The sequence below is a fragment of the Polypterus senegalus genome, chromosome 5 (assembly GCF_016835505.1).
Source record: "Polypterus senegalus isolate Bchr_013 chromosome 5, ASM1683550v1, whole genome shotgun sequence".
Classification (NCBI taxonomy): Eukaryota; Metazoa; Chordata; class Cladistia; order Polypteriformes; family Polypteridae; genus Polypterus; species Polypterus senegalus.
Genome location: NC_053158.1, coordinates 29,739,548 through 29,753,370, shown reverse-complemented (window position 1 = coordinate 29,753,370; position 13,823 = coordinate 29,739,548). Strand labels below are relative to the sequence as shown.

Here is a 13,823-nt window from a genome sequence, read left to right as displayed (position 1 = left end):
TGGATCTCAACCAGAGTGACAATTGGGTTATTTGTCACCTTTCTTAGCAATGTCCTTCTCCCAGGACTTTTCAGTTTAGTCAGATGGCCAGCTCAAAGAAGTCTTAATTGTATCAAACTTTCTTCCTTTTAAGAATTACGAAGGCAACTATAATATCAGCAGCATTCAATGCTGCAGTAATTTTGTTGTAGTCTTCTGTCTCTAAGCTCTGCAGGCAGTTCCTTTAGCTTCATGGCATGGTTTTTGCTCTGATGCACATTGTCGGCTGTGGGACCTTTAATAGACAGGTGTCTGTTTTTTTTCCATAATCATGTCTAATCAATTTAATTGACAATAGATAGACTTCATTTAAGATGTAGAATTATCTTGCATATGCATAATATAGGCCAAAATAAAGTATTGTGACAGAGTCAAAGGTTTGACTTTGATTTTCCATAAACTTACTCATTTATTTTACCTCTTTCACAATAAAGACAATTTATTATGATGTAAGTCAGTGATGCAAATGGATCATTGGTCAACAGAGTACCCTATATCCACTCGCTTCACCTCATATCCACCTCATTCAAACGCACTTCAAAAGTTTACAGTCCTGGAGAACCAGAAGTCTGCTCCAACAGAGACAAACCCCAGATGAGACTACAGTCCACCCACATGGGGCCTATTTAGAGTGATCAATCAACTTAACACACATCTTTGGCATATTTGAGAACAAAAGGCCACTTGTAGGAAAAATCCACATTAGTTTCAAACAGACAGTGACAGGTTTAGGATTAAAAGTGCATAGGAGATTTGCCATTGCACTCCTAGTCAGTGGAATATTCTACTGGTCAAAATTAAATTATAACAAACTTTCATTTTAAGATTCAATACAGTTTTTTTATTTTTTTTAAAAGGCCTAATATGTATTGCCTGTTAGTTCTTTTCAAACTCATTTAATTCAGTTCAGTGGTTTCACATTGACCAAAATAAATGCCCAATATAGAACATACTTTTGTTGCCTTGTGCATTGTCAGGGTGTACTGAAAACTAAATGGAGTGAAACAGAATTTGCAGATAGTCGCAGAGTCATGGGTAATATAACTTACACTACTAACACTACTTGGTAATTTATTCCATATGTTTATGGTCCTAATTTTTGTAGAACGTTTAACCTTAATAAGTTTCCATTTGTGACCCTGTGTTCTTGTTGTCCAACTGTAATTGCATAGAATTCCAAGCCCGAGTCAAATTCAAGGCTAATGTCAAGAGACCTTAGGCTCCCCCCATAGCTCATACCTCTTAGTCACAAATTCTGTAGTGCTGCTATGTCTGTTTTTGTAGCCTGGAGATCAAAACTGTAAATAGTACTCCACATGAAGCCTCACTACTGTGTTATAAACCATAACTTCCCTTGCTTCGTACTCCACACGTAAGGCTATATAACCTTAGATTCTTGATTACATCTGTATACTGTATGAATGAAGATAATAATGAGTCCTTGGTCCTCCTCATAAGGACAAAGCCTGACCATACACTGTGCAGCCTGGGTGTTTGGCGTTCCTCTGGGCGCAAAGTAGACATGATGTTTGCGGACTATTCAAGGATTTCATTGTGGACAGGGAGGACTGTTTCCTTCACATACCAAAGTGACAACACTTTATTTTATTTTAGATTTTTGACTCTTTTTGAGTGAAAAAGCAATTTGTGTTAGTTTAAGGAACTGCCACTCCCAAGCAATGCTAGTGGCCTGCAGCTATTGGGCGTGAGCTATTGGTTGTAAACTAGTGGCAACTGTTATTTAATTAATGAATCTGACTTAGCATGTCTCTGGTGACTCTTCCTATGAAGTCAGATGATGGATTGGGAGAGCATGGGGGTCACGAGGTTGCTGGAAAGGGGTGTGTGGCGCTCCCGATATCTCTGCAAAAGGACGAAGGTCCAGGTCTTAAGTCCTGGTGCTTCTTGTCTTGCTATATGGTTGCAAGACATGGATGCTGTCCAGTGACTAGAGAAGAAGACTGGACTTCTTCGGTACTGTGTCTCTTTGGAGAATCCTTGGGTACTGCTAATTCGACTTTGTGTCGAATGAGTGGTTGCTCATAGAGTCCCGAATGAGGCACATTACCTGCATTGTGAGGGAGTGTCAGTTACGGCACTACGGCCTTGTGGCATGTTTCCTAGAGGGTGATCTGGCTTGTAAGGACCCATGTGGCTGGACCAAGCCAAGGGGATACCTACATAACACCTGGCTGTTGCAGATAGAGGGTCATTTACAGAGGGTGGGACTGGACTGCGTGTCTGCCTTGAGGGTTGCCAACCAGGATCCTGAGCTGTTTCGTTGTGTGGTGGGTATAGCAACACACTGTACCAGTGCCTGCTCCCCAAGCTGACCTTATAAAAAAATATTAAATTATTATTATTAAATCTATCCTTCCATCCATTATCCAACCCACTAAATCCTAACTACAGGGTCTCGGGGTCTGCTGGAGCCAATCCCAGCCAACACAGGGCGCAAGGCAGGAAACAAACCCTGAGCAGGGTGCCAGCCCACCGCCGATTATTAAATCTAATTATTATTAAATTAAATGAAAACTTTTATTTAGTTTACTAAAATAATTATTTTAGTGATACTACAATTGGAGTGATGACAGGTGGTAGCAAAAAGAATTCAAGAAGACTTGGACAAGTTTCAGAACTGGGCAGACACTTGGAAAATGCAGTTTAATGTAGTAAAGTGCCAAGTACTACACATGGGGGGAAAAAAGAACATTGATTATAAATATACAAGACGGGAGACACTGTCCAACAGGAAGAAACCTCTGATGAGGATTTAGGGGTTTATGTTGACGCAACATTTCTGTCATCCATGCAATGTGCAGAAATTGCAAAAAGGCAATTAAAATATTAGGCTAAACCATGAAAAAAACTGTTGAATATAAATCAAAGGACATTATGCTTAGACTATATAATGTACTAGTGAGACCGCAATTTGGAGTATTGTGTGCAGTTCTGGTTACCCCCTTACAAGAAGACATAGCGACACTTGAAGTTGTGCGGAGGAGAGCAACCAGGTGCATCCCAGGACTTAAAGACATGTCCTACTCTGACAGACTCAGGTAATTAAACCAGTTTAGCCCCAAGCACAGGAGAGTCCATGAGGACCTATTCCAGGTCTTGAAAATTCTGAAAGACCTTACTAAATTAGATCTAGCAGAATTCTTTCAACTTATGGGTGAATCACATGCTCAAGGACCCCAGTGGAAGTTAAGAAGTGCATTTAGGACTGAAGCCAGGAAGCACTTCTTTACGCAAAGTGTTGTGGGATATCTGGAGTAAACTATGACACTCTGTTGTTGAAGCAGAAACTTTCACAACCTTTAAGAAGAATCTTGATATACAGCTTAGCTATTAGCTTAATAAATGAGCCTGATGGACTGAATGTAACATCTCATTTGTCAGATGTGTATTTATACCAGCTGCTTTATATCGGTGACACTACAATGTGGATACTGAAACACTGAATTTGTCTTTGAATCTTATATTTTGTATACTTATATAACTGATAGAGAATATTGAAGGGCTAAAATCAAGGCAAATCTTATAGTGGACCTGAAGTAATTTCCCCCATAGGATTGTATATAAATCCAATTAATCCGTTCCAGACCGTACGAACTGTATGTAAATATATTTTCTTTAAAGATTTTTAAGCACAAAAATAGTTAATTATACCATAGAATGCACAGTGTAATAGTAAACTAAATGTAAAAACATTGAATAACACTGAGACAAACACCCAGGCTCCCTGCTCAGCAGCTTGCTCGCTCTCAGATGCACGTGAGCCTACACTCACTCGCTCTCTGTCTCGCTCTGTCTCTCACTTGTTCACGCTCTCTCGCTCTCTCTCCTGCACTGGCTTTCTCTTCCTGCTTCCCGCTTTCTCCTGCAACCTCCCATTCTTTCCTGTTCTCTTCTTTTTCCCTTTAGCTGACTCGCACATCTATTTATGAAGAGGCGTGGTAGTCGTGGCAATCAGCAGCTCCTGGGAACAATTACAAATGTGGACCGCTTCTCACTTGTGCACTTAGGTGAGAAACGCCCACATCACAAACTCCTCAGGAACCACTTCGGCCACACACCACCATGCCCCCCTAAGCTGTGAGTGCGGTGATTATTTATTAAAGCTGGTCTTTTTGACGGGAGCTGCGGACCCACTATACCACAGAAGGAAGCTGGGTTGAGAGGAGGTTACAGTTTTGAGGGAGAGTCCCTCTGCGTGATGCACCAAGAACAATGTACAGTACAGGGAGAGACTGAATACGTGCAAAAATCATTGGCGCATACGAACCGGAAGGGAAATGAAATGGAGCACAAAGAGTTCACAGCGAATGCATAGGGAGGGACTGAACACGTGCGGGAATCATCGGCGTGTACAAACCGGAAGGAAAACTGGCTTGTTCTCCAACCGAGTATGTGGTCGTGAACAGATGCAAAAGTTTGGCAAACTTTTTGGTTGTAAACTGATTTGTACGTGTTCAGAGATGTTTCGTGAAACCGAGGTTCCGCTGTTTAAATCTGCTAAAGGCAGAAAGGGAAAGTCTTGGCCCTTTTTGCTAATTTTAGCACTACAGCATTTAGGAGGGAATTGCAGATATATATAGAAGAAGGGAAGAAGGTCCAAGTTGCAATGTGTCTATATTCACAACTATACTTTTTTTTTTAATTTTATAATTATCTTTAACCATATTCTGTACCAGAACCTGTTAGGTTTTGTAATTTATAATAACTCATGGTCTACAATGAAAGCAGAATATCAACTGCTGTTTATATCCAGGCCTAGTAGTACTAGGATGCTGTACCTTGTTAGCTATTATGGATGAAGTGAGAAGTCAAGCAAAGTGACACCTTTTATTGATTAACTAAAAAGATTACAATATACAAGATTTTGAGGCAACTCCGGTCCATTCTTAGGCAAGATGTCATTTTATCCAGACTCATAAATTTTATCCAGCGTTCACTTTGTAGTTCAAATTGATGTTTTGTATATGGCAGAGATCGGACAACTTGAAAACAGTGTGACCAGCGAAAGACATTCAGTTCACATGAAACCAGCAAGGGGACGTGCTGTCAAAAGGAATCCATTCATTTTAATCTAACAGAAGTATGCCTTCCTATCTTTTCCTTGCATGCCTTTTTTTTTTTTAAACCAAACTTAGTCACTGACATAATTTGGTTTAACAGGATGCATTCACCAGGCTTCCACCAAAAAACATTTATTTAAAAAAAATAAAAAAACTGAAAATATACTATTACCAATGATATCCACAGTTTTTACAATATACTCCATAAATAATATCCTAATTCAGTTTGTTTGTCTTTTGAATTTATTGGCCTGGTTTGATGTTTTATTATTATTTTTTTATACATTTTGCAGGCTATTTCAATCCTTAAGCTGTATCTTGTTTATTAATTTGCTAATCATGCAAAAACATTTTCCCACACTTTTGCATGCAGGTTGCTGTTGGTTCAATGTAAAATATACAGTAGGCTATGTGGTGTTTCCAAAATCTCATTGGTGATGGCAGTTGGATGAGTGGGAAAGGCAAAAGAAGGGATCACTCCAAAATGGCTGAGTTGAAGTTCTTAATATTTTGCATATAACAATGGACACAGCTTCAAATCTAGTCTTTACGGCTGTTAGATTGTTCTGTTGACAAACAGGGCAGTAATGAGGTTGGGTGGTGGGCCAAAACTGCACTTGATATCCAAATGTTTCTTACATGGGCAACTGCATGTGGACTGTTCTCGGGTCAGCAGCCGTGCAATTAGGAAGCATTATACGAAACGTAAAAAGTGACCCACCTCCACCGAGATGACTGCATTACGTGGTGAAGAGAAAAAGGATCAGATTTGGTACTCACATTTCCAGAAGATGCTGAAAGTGATCTCATTGTGTGTCAATACATTTCTGTGCCCATTTCAGCATGTTCATGTGCACTCTTGGGACAACGTCCTGGGATTGATTCTCTGTATTGCATTTTCAATGCTCAACTTCAGTTCATTTATGGATTTGTCTCATACAAGCAGCCCTTTAAATGACCCCACAAGAAATGATCACCTGACTTAATAATGTGCGACTGTGGTGGCCATAAACCCTTGCTAATAATCCTTTCATCAGGGAAATGCTCCCGAATAATAGCCATAGATATGTGGGAAGTATGGCAAGTCGCACGCTGGAAGTAACAACGATCTCATTCATAGTCCGTCAATTGTGCATAGAACTGGTGAAAAATTTGCAGATACACCTTTGACACAACGGTGAAATCAGAGAAGAGTTGTGTCAGTGGAGGCGGGCCACTTTATCGTGGGCCACCCGTATAAGAACAGAAGGAAGTGTTTATAACCTATATCATTTTTTGAAGGAATGTAACAAGAAGCATTTTAAGATGCTAATATAATAATGAGTATGCAAGTAATTCCAAGAATGGTTAAATGAAAGAAGAGAAACTGACAGTCATCAGAGAGTTAGAGTAGATGATGGATGAGACAGGTGCATTTCAGCCAGCAATGATAAAAGGTTCAAAGTTTTAAAAAACACACACATAATTCAAAATCCAGCACCATGTCTGGTGTCACTCCTCTTTTCAGATCAATACATTGCCCTCCTGTAGAAGCCTGTATTAAGTTCAGGTCCTTGATGCTTGTCCATAGTGTAGTTGATGGGTCAGCATCTATACATATGGAGACACTACTAAGGTCCTGTGCTCCTTCTTGACCACTCAAGTCTGCTGATGGTGATGCAGAGGTGGCATCAAATCTCAATCCTGGCTTTTCATGTGTAGCTGCCCTTCTCCATTCAAAATCTGGACTCCCTCGATGTGTTTAAGAAGTGTCTGAAGACTCTCTTTTATTGTCAGTTTCTGTCTTAGCTTTCTATCATCTTACAGATTGTTACTCGATTGTTTCTTGTTCTGTTCTTTTCACTTATGGTGATCAGTTTTATAACCTTGTCATGTAACACTTGTTCCCAAACAGACACCCAGGCTGATGTTTACTCAATTATGTTGACCTCTTTTGTAAGTTGCTTTAGATAAAAGCATCTGCTAAGCAAATAAATGTAAATGTAATATTTGCTTTCTTACCTTTACCCGCTATACAAATATACCCAGGCAACTGTGGGTACTTCAGCTTGTAAAATGTAAAGCTGAATGTGTTTGTTTTGTTTGTCTGGTATGCAAATCCACACCATTGAATGTTTCTCTGCCACATGTTGCACAGATTCTTCATTTGTACAGGGAAAAAAGCATAAGCTGTGTTTCATTCTGAAAGCCCCTGCACTTTATTAGTAAGGTCCCTCTACGAGACATTTTTGGGGCTTGACGCTGGTATGACGCTTGATACCCAAGGTGGGTTTAATCCGTGAAATGCTGGTTTGGAGCCAAAATCTTTACTACTAGGGGAATTATTTATTGTCTTCAGCTACACTTTATTCATCCTCTCTGCTTTGCCATCTTAGATATGCAACTGTTTAACATGATTGATGGGAATTCCACATTCTAACATGGGTACGCTGGGCATGCACATGTTTGCAGGGTGTACACACAAACCTTACAGAAGACATGAGTCCAGCCAGCATGGCCTTGGTACTAAATCAAGGAAGTGCTACCAGTGTATTCTGAGTAATAAAAATAAAACAAATAAATAAAGCACCAGGCAAGTACTGTCACCTATGAAACCTCCCAGGTTGGGTAACAGCCAGCAGTAGCCATTGCTGCTCTGCCCTTACTTGCAATTTTAACCAGTTGCAATGGCAGCACAGGCATTAAAGTGCACAAAAGACTATTTATGGATTTATATGCTTTACAAATTGTGTTCTGGATTACCGGTCTATTTCACCTTGAAATACATGAAAACACTTGCAGTTGCCCCCAACAACGCATTATTCTCAAATGACCTACATGTTCTTCTTGAACACATGAACAGGCAAGATGAATACTTGACGTGGCCAGTTTCTTCTGTAGATCTGCCCATTTGGAAGTAATCAGTGCTGTTTAAAGGCTATTTAAAGTAAAAAGACATGAATTAATAGATGAGATGTGTGCATTTATGGGAGAGAATTGGTAAAACTAAAAACTTAAGTGGCCTTGAATATGATGTGTCAAAAGGCATGAGGCCTACTAGAATAAGAATACTGGAATTGCATGCCTGCTGGACAACAGGTTGATCAAATGGGCTTCCACTAAAGGACATCTGGCTAATTGTGGTCTGAAACAGATGTCTGCTGAATAACAGAGGGACTTAGTCAGTCATCTAATAGCTGTCTACAACCGTTACAAGAAACATGGCAGACCAACCAATCATACCATGAGATATAGCAGCCGTTGAGTATAATGTTTACCATTTCTGTTAGAGGCAAACAAGAAGCTGACCAGTCACTGGAGGATTTTGATAAACATCAACCATTCTGATGAATCCTAGTATAAACTGAAAAATAGTTATGGGATTACTGGGATATGGCAGAAATCCAACAGTCCGGGAATCAATTCTGCTAGGTCAACAAGTGGTGATGGTGATGTGGTGTTTCTATTAAAGTTGCTTGATGTTTAATTGTGTTATCAGATCACCTGTGACATGTACCTAACATTAAAGGTAATAAATAATTTCTTAGGTTCTTCTCTTAAATAAAGAGTTGGGGCACAGTTAGGTGAACTCCGAAAAAAAAAAAAACTTTTACAATAGACCCCTTTTAGATGGAAGTTGAAACACAGGCTGACGCGGTAGAACCCTTAATAAGGAAGACAAAGCAGTAGAAGAGGTCTCGAAGTCGTGACCTGAAAGTGCTGTAACCGATGTTACTGGTCTTCAAATCCCTCGTCTTGCATGTGTGTGACCAGGGATACCAACTGTCACACCAGCCTTAAAAAAGCTGATTTCTCTAATTATAGACCGATTTACAACCTTCCATTATTTGCTGTACTGGTACTGGAGCCTACTGTTGTCTCACAGTTAATTTCTTATATGGAATGGCACCAGCTGTTTCAATCATACAGTGGGATGCAAAAGTTTGGGCAACCTTGTTAAAAGTCATTATTTTCCTGTATAAATCGTTGGTTGTTACAATAAAAAATGTCTGTTTAATATATCATATAGGAGACACACACAGTGAAATTTGAGAAGTGAAATGAAGTTTATTGGATTTACAGAAAGTGTGCAATAATTGTTCAAACAAAATCAGGCAGGTGCATACATTTGGGCACCACAAAAAAGAAATGAAATCAATATTTAGTAGATCCGCCTTTTGCAGAAATTACAGCCTCTAAACGCTTCCTGTAGGTTCCAATGAGAGTCTGGATTGCGGTTGAAGGTATTTTGGACCATTCCTCTTTACAAAACATCTCTAGTTCATTCAGGTTTGATGGCTTCCGAGCATGGACAGCTCTCTTTAACTCACACCACAGATTTTCAATTATATTCAGGTCTGGGGACTGAGATGGCCATTCCAGAATGTTGTACTTGTTCCTCTGCATGAATGCCTTAGTGGATTTTGAGCAGTGTTTCGGGTCGTTGTCTTGTTGAAAGATCCAGCCCCGCGCAGCTTCAGCTTTGTCACTGATTCCTGGACATTGGTCTCCAGAATCTGCTGATACTGAGTGGAATCCATGCGTCCCTCAACTTTGACAAGATTCCCAGTCCCTGCACTGGCCACACAGCCCCACAGCATGATGGAACCACCACCATATTTTACTGTAGGTAGCAGGTGTTTTTCTTGGAATGCTGTGTTCTTTTTCCTCCATGCATAACGCCCTTGTTATGCCCAAATAACTCAATTTTAGTTTCATCAGTCCACAGCACCTTATTCCAAAATGAAGCTGGCTTGTCCAAATGTGCTTGAGCAGACCTCAAGCGGCTCTGTTTGTGCTGTGGGCGGAGAAAAGGCTTCCTCTGCATCACTCTCACATACAGCATCTCCTTGTGTAAAGTGCGAATGGTTGAATGAGGCACAGTGACTCCATCTGCTACAAGATGATGTTGTAGGTCTTTGGTGCTGGTCTGTGGGTTGACTCTGACTGTTCTCACCATTTGTCGCTTCTGTCTATCCGAAATCTTTCTTGGTCTGCCACTTCAAGCCTTAACTTGAACTGAGCCTGTGGTCTTCCATTTCCTCAATATGTTCCTAACTGTGGAAACAGACAGCTTAAATCTCTGGGACAGCTTTCTGTATCCTTCCCTAAACCATGATGGTGAACAATCTTTGTCTTCAGGTCATTTGAGATTTGTTTTGTGACCCCCATGTTGCTACTCTTCAGAGAAAATTAAAGGAGGAGAAACTTACAATTGACCCCCTTAAATACTCTTTCTCATTATAGGATTCACCTGTGTATGTAGGTCAGGGGTCACTGAGCTTACCAAGCCAATTTGAGTTCCAATAATTAGTTATAAAAGTTTTGGAATCAATAAAATGACAACGTTGCCCAAATTTATGCAACTGCCTGATTTTGTTTGAACAATTATTGCACACTTTCTGTAAATCCAATAAACTTCATTTCACTTCTCAAATATCACTGTGTGTGTCTCCTATATGATATATTTAACTGACATTTTTTATCGTAACATCCAACGATTTATACAGGAAAATAATGACTATTAACAAGGTTGCCCAAACTTTTGCATCCCACTGTATATATCTGGTCAGCACAGTACTGCCTTAGTGAAGGTTGTGAATGAAGATAAGTACACACATCTGACTTTCTTTCTGTTAGGAGGACCGTTGACATTTTTACAGTTTCTCAAAACACAGAAAATGGTAGTACTTATCATACAAGATGAAGGTCAATCCCCATGGGCATCGAAAGCTTCATAAAGCTGAAAACAAACTGGCTATAGAAACCATTTTACGGTCCTGCTTCACTTTCTGTGTAAATTACTCTCAATCCTCCGTTGCCTTTTGGCTTTCCTAGAATACAAACATTTAACTTGACAAAACTTTCAGACAAAGGGCTATTACTTCAAATCTGTCAGTTGAAAAGGCTTAAGCAAAATTTGAAGCCCCAAAATATCTGAATATTGTTCAATTATATTTCTTGATTAAAAGAGTTTGTTGTCCTTTTAATAAAAATTTACAACCATGCAACAAAGCTTGTGAAGTCCAAGAATGATGTTAGAATATGACAGACACTTCAGAATTAATGATGTGGCCTCTTCAGTCATCAGATCCAAATCCAACTGAGCATCTGTACAAACAAACCCACTAGAGTCAACATAGGCAAGCATCCCAGTGCCTTTCAAACTCCTTGTGCAACTAGATGATTTACTTTTAATGGGCAGACTTCACACAGTAAAGATGAGAAACGCGATGTCATCTATGGATATTTTCAACACTGGAGGCTACTGAGGCTGCAGGCTCTTCTCCAGAGTCAACTTGCAATTCACGCCTGAGTGTACTTCCAAACCTGGTGGCAATGCATGTACCAGATTTACTGATGTGATTAAAGCAAGGTGATCAGCAGCAATACTCAGATGGCACATAATGCCATCAAGAGCAGATCTGAAAACATGTTGTAAAGAAAACAGACTGGGACCTGACTTTAACATAGACAAAAAAAGACACATTGTTAAATTTAAGAGTTACAGAGAGAAGTTTTCCCAGGAAGGATTAATGGAACTATAATCTGAATTGTTGGCTGATTTATAATTCTTTATCAGATACACAGTATATATGCTGGGTTACGCTGAAAAAACGCAAAAAAAGATGCCTCCACTCGCAAAAGATCAAGATGATTTAAATGATACTCTTGAACTTCTGTGTAAAGAAGAACAATACAACATATAGAAATGTGTACAATTGAATAATATTTCATTTAACAAACATTCCCAACATTTTGTCTAAAGACGAAATGTTCACAGCATCATCACACAGCAGTACAGATCAACAGTAGTAATTTATCATTCATCGTCTCATTCATCTGGATTTGACTGTCCTGAACATTTCCGTCCTCAAACTAAATGTTGCTGTGATGAGCTCCTGCTTCCCATTACACAGTGTTGAAATTAAGAGAGTCCGGAAAAATGAATGAATGAGTATAATAACACTTACAGAGGGCATTGTACATTGTATTTATTTTACTTTTTTATGACTGTCTAGCTGGGCGGCAGGGTGGTGCAGTGGGTAGTGCTGCTGCCTCACAGTTAGATGACCCGGGTTCGCTTCCCGGGTCCTCCCTATATGGAGTTTGCATGTTCTCCCCGTGTCTGTGTGGTTTTCCTCCGGGTGCTCCGGTTTCCTCCCACAGTCCGGAGACATGCAGGTTAGGTGCATTGGCGATCCTAAATTGTCCCTAGTGTTGTGCTGTGTGTGTGCGCCCTGTGGTGGGCTGGCACCCTGCCTGTGGTTTGTTTCCTGCTTTGCGCCCTGTGTTGGCTGGGATTGGCTCCAGCAGACCCCTGTGACCCTGTAGTTAAGATATGGATGGATGGATGACTGTCTAGCTGTGCTACCTGTTTAAGATGGGTTGACATCTAAGTAATCAATGCAGACCTTGTGTTTTTTATATTTTTTGATATGTTGGTTGACTATTTGGTTTGGTATAGTAACACCCAGCCAATCAATTTCCCTTACAGTGGCCTTTTCGTCTTTGGATAGAGTCACCCATTTTCACTGCTTCCTCTTGGTGTTGCTGTTGAATTAACCACCTTTTATAGTCAAAGGGCTTTGCTCAGCATTGTGTTGCTGCGTCAGAGGTCACTACTGCATTGGCCTGGTTTAGCAATTATAGCTTAGGTGTGTTGGGGCTTTGGTTTCCCTGACATGCAAGCCAATTTTATTGTTATTTTTACTCCTCCACCATGCAGTTATCAGTCATTAGCATTACAGATATAAACCTTACTTCTGGCGTATAATGTCGGACAACAGAATAGACTGTAACGACCAATGTTCTTATTTTTAGACACTTATTTGTAATTTGTTTTAGAATTTTTGATTTTTTGACCCTTCTCCATCTTTCACCCGTTTTCAAATTTTATCTCCCTTACTCAGCAACTAGATGGACACACACACACGCATATACAAAGGCACAGGACCGTTTATTAAGGTGGATAAGCTGATCTTTTGTCCATCAGACAGTTACTCTCTGGATGTATTCAGTAATAACATTCACAGTGCATCATCTTTTGCATTGCATGTAGTAATAAAATTCATTACATTTTTCATTCCAACAGATGGCACATCACAAACATTAACACTGCTTTAACAAATTCCATACTAAATGGCATATAACAGAGATATAGCATCTATACAATGACACTCAGACACTTTTTTTTGTTTTTTTTATTTTTATTAAGGTAGGTGAACAAAAAGCAATTAATATACCATTATAATACTATAGCTATATACAAAGGTTGAAAAACATCAAAGGTGAATGCCATGGTCATTTGATCTGCAGTATGATCAAATTGTTGAAGTCTGATTAATAAATTAGCAAATGAATGCTACAATTGTGAAAAAATAAGATTTAAAAAAAACGGAAAAATGATTCTACAAGTAATTGTTAAAGATGAAGAATTGAGTGATCTTTTTTTCAAGAATTAGAGAAAGATTGGCAATGCCTCTTAGATTTTCTTAATTTTTTTTAACAGCTACTGTCTCAAGATGTTAATATTCATAGTATTCCTTATAAGGTGAAGGTTATTCTTATATTCTTCTTCTTATTATTATTATGTATATATTATATTATCATGTTATTATATTATTATGTTATTCTTATAATATTATCTTAAAAGACAGAAGAAAAGGTGAAAAATAAAACTACTTTCTGTACTCTGTTAGCTGTTTTTTTTGTAAACCTGTG

General features: G+C 39.2%; 1 protein-coding gene across 2 annotated transcripts in view; it reads left to right on the top strand.

Moving 5' to 3' along the window:
• Positions 1-13,823, top strand: part of LOC120530177 (cysteine-rich secretory protein LCCL domain-containing 1-like) — a 75,184-nt gene that overhangs the window by 24,128 nt on the left and 37,233 nt on the right. The gene's annotated exons all lie outside the window — the stretch shown is intronic.